Source organism: Canis lupus, chromosome 1, assembly GCF_011100685.1.
Source record: "Canis lupus familiaris isolate Mischka breed German Shepherd chromosome 1, alternate assembly UU_Cfam_GSD_1.0, whole genome shotgun sequence".
Classification (NCBI taxonomy): Eukaryota; Metazoa; Chordata; class Mammalia; order Carnivora; family Canidae; genus Canis; species Canis lupus.
Window position 1 is genome coordinate 29,871,236 of NC_049222.1, and position 5,852 is coordinate 29,877,087.

At 39.7% G+C, this 5,852-nt stretch overlaps 1 pseudogene; it reads right to left on the reverse strand.

The window, feature by feature from the left end:
* Positions 1 to 4,356: 4,356 nt before the first annotated feature.
* On the reverse strand, positions 4,357 to 5,744 carry LOC102155014 (annotated as a pseudogene).
* Positions 5,745 to 5,852: the final 108 nt, after the last annotated feature.

Consider the following 5,852-nt stretch of genomic DNA (forward strand, 5'->3'; position numbering starts at 1 on the left):
CTGATGTCAGAGCCCCTGCTCTTAATCAACCATTAGCCTCACATATTTGAGACTAGGGGCTATGGGTGCGTGCTTGGCTCTAATTAGGTGAAAGAAGACATTTTTTAGACATCATCATTCAAAACTGATCCATCTTTGAGATTTGAATATAGAGCACTCTTCTCCAGCCATAATTTCTAACCCAGGACGGGTAGGTTTTGGGGACACCTTTTGCTTGGGCCCCCACACACTTCACTCCACCCATTGTGTATAACATGCCTTCCTTGGCCTCTTCCTAGCTACTCAATGGTGCTCTATAGATTGCTTCTCCTTCCCGGAGCTTCTAGTCTGGCAAACTCATACTCACTCTCATTCTGAAAAAATGGCTTTGCATGGGGTAGCTATGTGACAGAAGTAATTCTTTCTAAGTCTTAGTTTCTTCACTTATAAATATGGGTTATATGGGATTTTAGCCATGAGGCTGCACAAGTGAAGCACTCAGCAGTACCTGGCACAGTGAGGGAACTTAGTGCAAGCCAGCCAGCCTTTTACCATCTCTTCGTTGGTATACATAATTCATCAGATTTGTTTCTGGGTTTCCTTTCTCCTAGCTACTTAATTGCTCACCTCCACCCTTTTAGTTTTTAAGGAATGTTTTTATTGTCTCTTAACACAGCTTAAGCATCCCAGAAAATATTTCCTACTCTAAGATCTACCACCAAGCATGCAAACCACCACTAGCAAGCAGTTGAGATTTCCTGGGAAAAGCATGGGAAGCAGAATCTTTATCCCACCAGGCACCAGGGGAGGGGCGGGTTGGGGTTGTCACTAACTGTGCTGTCATGCTTTCTCATCTTAAGTGGGGAACAGCAGTTCCTCCTCTCCACAAGGTGCTGGAAAATGAAATGAGGTGGAGTATTTTTGAAAACAGTTCAGTAATTATACATTTGTTCTTTTGTTCATTCCTTCCCTCCTTTTATTTTCCATTAGTAGCTCTAGTAGAAAGTGGCCAAGAGTCCAGAATACAGAGTCAGAGGAGAAAATTCAGATCAAGTATCTCACCTCATAAATGAAGCTAACTAATCACCCCACAAAACTGGAATTTATGATCTAAGTCATCCTTTCATATTCTTCTCGGGTATAAAAAGTATCTTAATGTGACACAATAATCTTAGACAATTTAACTTGGCATGAAATGATGCAATGAGAATTGGGTAAAACCAGTAACAATTTAGGAGAAAAATTAATTTAAGAATGGTGTCAGGATGAGGATCTCCTTACTGGTTGACGTAAGTGGAAATTACTCTTGGAGCCAAAGGTGGAGAGAATTTAATTCAACTCCCATAAGGCTAAATGATTTACTCACAGTCACCAGCTTTTCCTCTAAGATTTAGTAGGTATTGCTCTAGGGAAATAGACCATGCCAATTCATCAAAGTTTGAAGACAAGGGAATAAAATATGAAGTATAATATTAGCAACAAGCATCTATTATTTATAGATGATATAGTTGTATATTGGCACAACCAATATACCAGTTGAGTATTCAACTGAAAACTCAAAAAATAAAAGTATAGATTGTGACTGTACCAAAAATAATCTGTAACAAAAAGTTCTTGTTTTTTTACAGTCATTTAGAAACTATAACATCAAATATTGAGGAGTAAACTTAGTAAGAGATGCCCTACACCCTGAAGTATAACACTTCCATAAGGGATGTAAGACTTGAGAGAGTCTTAAGAATGGGAGAAATATTCCCCATTCTTGCAGAAGAACTTTCAACTTCGTAAAATGTAAGGTATTCCTAAACATTGTACAAAGTAAATGCAACACCAACACAACTCCCAAAAGACTGGAAAATTTGGGGGGTTGGGGGGGAAACTTGGCAAACATTCTTCTAGTTCACCTCAAAGAACAATTGTTGAGAAGAAACATGAGCGGTAAGCATTGACGTCAAGTATTAAGGAGGGCCTCGAAAGCTCAAATATGCCAGTATAAAGCTCTAACATTTAAAACAGTAGGATGCAGGGCTACCGGGCTGGCACCATCAGTAAAGCATGTAACTGCTGATCTCAGGATTTTAAGTTCAAGCCCCACGCTGGGTGTAGAGATTACTTTAAAATATCAAATCTTTAAAAAAGAAAGGAATAAAGAAAGGTAGATAGATAATAGGATATAAATACAAGACAAAATGAAACAGTCCCAGAAGTCTTAATTTGGCACAAGACATAAATGTGACATTTGAAATCAGCAAAGAAGTTAGATGACTTAGAAGTACTGCGTAAGCTGATTTGTCACGGAAAATATGAGTTGAATTGTGTCCACCGAGAAGATATAAAGCCCTAACCCCTGGTACCTATGAATGTGATCTTATTTGGAAATGACCATTGTCTTTAGAGACAAAGATTTGGACACAGAGAGAGACAGGACAGAATGCCACGTGACAAGAGGCCGCAGCTGGAACACTATAGCGAAAACTCAAGGAAAACTGAGGGTTGCCAATTACCACCAGTGGCTAGGAATAGGCAAAGAAGGATCCCCCTAAAGCTTTCCAGTATAATCTGGACCTACCTCTGAACAGTGAGGGTTTATATTTCCATTGATTGCTTCAAGCCACTCAAGTTCATGGTAATTTACTATGGCAGCTTACTCCTTATACAAAAAAAAAATCTAGAGGGGGAAAAAAAGAATTAAACATAGAGATGAAATAAACAATGACCCTCAAATAATATAGAAAATGTGGGCATAAGTTCATATCTTCTAGGGAGTTTCTTAAAGATGGAAGTTAAAGATGAATAAATTTGACTTTATAAACATTTTAAACATGTGCAGGATAAGAGATAAACTATAAAATAAATATATAATTCATGGCAAAGGATACAGTCAACAGAAAAATAAACAGTACCCAAAGGAATGCACAAAGGATAAGATTAGGCAATCACTTAAATTTAAATATAAAACCATGTACCCTATTCACATGTGGCAGTGGTGTCTATGATTAGCACAGGCCTTTTAGAGAGCAGTTAACTTGTCTATTTCAATCATTTCTTATTTTTGCTTTTCCCCTTTCTAATGTATGCTTTTAAGGATTTATTTTTTATAATTTTCATAGAATAGATTGAGTTCTGAAAAGGATATGTATTTTTATGAAATATATGTACTTATATATTAGTTAAAATAGCAGTTAAGACATTGTTCCCAAATAAGTGAGTATACTAGTTTCACCAAAATCTCACTAGTATTTACATTTTCCCCCACTAATAGAATAAAATAGCACCTCATTTTAATCTGTACTTTTTAAGTGAAGGGAAATATTTCTCCCTGGTTAACTTACTCATAGAAGTTGTATTTAAAACATATTTTTTGGTCAATTAATTTATTTGAATCTTAAAATTTACTACCTTCTTAGTAATTCCCAAGAACTCCTTGTGTAATATAGAAATTAACTCTTGGTTTGTCTCTCACTGGGGACTCTCTCTTCACACCACATGCTTCTCAGGGCTCCCACCCATTCCAATGGTTTTGACCACCATCTTTATGTTAAAGACCCCTCAATCCTCATGCTCAACAGAAAATCGTTTTTTTCCCCTCCCCAAACAGCTTGGAATAGTATTAGGTAACCTGGGTGGTATAACTGAAACAGAGACCATAAAAGGACCATTTTTAAAGATTACATTATTTTTAGCACCATTTTATTTTATTTTATTATTATTTTTTTTTTTTTGGAAAAGGTAGACTTTTAATAACTGCTTTTATCACCAGGTTAAGTCATGCAGTTACAAAGTAGTTAGAAATTTTGAAAGGATATTGTTTAAAAAAAAAAAAAAAGCTCATTCTTACATAAATAATATCTAGTACTTCATTGGGACACCACTGTTTAAAAGGCCCTCGTGAAATAACTCCCAAACAAAACACTCAACCCAAGGATGTTTCCAGCCCAGTGGTAATGAAGCTGCGAGCAGAATTCAGGCCTCTCAGGGGACGCCGAGGCAGGCCGAGTCGGGGCCCCTGGCAGGGCTCGGAGCCGCCAGCTAGACTCCAGAGCGGGAGTCCAAGTGGTTTTTTCTGGGACGCTCTACTTGAATTATTGTTCAATTAGACAACACAGATCTTCGGAAGAGAACAATTAATTACCACGATAAGGAGGTTACTGCACTCTTTGGACTCTATGTCGTAACTGCAGTTAGTAAATTCTGACAGTCAAAAAATAGCCTCCACCATTGGCAGGTGTGAAGATAACTTAATTCTCCATTGGACTTATTTTTTTGCTGGACAACAATACATGACTGATAAGCTATAAATGATACTGTTTTATATTATAAAAATACTAGCTTCTTTTCATTTATTATGTTTATAGGCATTCACTGCTTGAGTCAAGGTTAGGCTTGGTAAGTGATTAAAGGCAATTTTATTACAGCAGCATGTACTTATTTTATTCTAAGAGAATAAAATGCATAAAGAGAAACCGCTTTTATCTTTGTTGCAATCTGTAAAACTGAGTTATTTTGCTGATGTAAAATACCAGTAAGTCACTTGAGGACCATGCCACCCTCTGAAAATGCCCCACACCTGCTGCTCAGAGGCGTCAGAGCTACCACAGGTCTCAGACTCGTCCAGAGCCGAGGCAGTGAGCCACTGGCTGCTGCTGGGCAACAGGTGCATTCCCGGCCCCAGGATCTGCCCTGGGGGTCCCACCTTCCCAGAGCAGGCGAGGAGCAAGGCAGCACAGCTGGAGGGAAGAGACCTTCCATTTAAAGGCAAAAATACCCAAATGGCTCTGTGGCACAGGTCGTTTCTAGTTCCATATTCGTCGGCCGGTACATGATCCCCTAACCTTAATTTCTTTTTCTCAAAGGGGCGGATTTGGACTGATGTCTTGAGCGTGATGTCCATTTATCTAGTAAGTCGAGAGAGCACGCGCGAGAGATTTCTGTGGCTACATGTAAACTTGTGAAGGGTCTGCAGATGAAGGGGGGAAGAGGGCGGTGAAGAGGTCAGCCAGGTGTCTATGTGAAGGTCACCCCAGCTTCATTGTAGACCTTGAAGACCTTCTCAATGGCGTTGACGTAGGCGGCCGTTCTCAGATCCAAGCCCAGGTTGTACTTCATGGCCGTGCGCATGATTTGCCGGGCGGAGCGCTCCATGGTGTAAGCTAGGCCAGAGTGCACGAGGTCCTTCTTGGAGGCGCCCGATATCCTGTCTTGGAATTCTGCTGTGGGCACAACGGGAATAGTTCCACCATGCTTTCCAAATTTCCTTTCCAAGCTCTCTTGAACAGATACGAGCAAGTGGTAGTTAGAATCCCTTTCATATTTGAAGATCAAACGGCCATAGCTGACGTGATTCAGATTCTTCAGCCACTCAAAGTAAGACACTGTCACTCCTCCAGCTCACTCCTTCCATTCAAGTAGAGGTCTGGAATCACCATGATGTTCCTCTCCAGGAAGATCTTATCAGCCTCTGGGGTTGTTGGTCCATTGGCACCCTCAGCAATGATCTTGGCTTTGACTCTGGGTGCGTTGGACTTGGTCAGCTGCTTCTCGCTGGCAGCGGGGATCAGGATGTCACAATCAGCTTCCAAGATGCTCCCTTCATAGGGCTTTGCCTTGGGGAAGCCCAGGATTGATCCATGTTGCAATTTGAAGTCTTCCAGTTCCTTTGGGTCAATACCATCTGGATTCCATATGCTCCCATCAAATTCATCAACACCAACACATTTAGCACCAAAACGATGTAAGTATCTCATAGAGTAGCACCATTTTAAAGATTAGATATGAATTAGAAAATAATTCCATAGTCTTAGTGCATAGAAACAACAAATGGATAAAAAATACTATATTAACTGCCTGAGTGCTTGAATAAATGAGTACAAAAA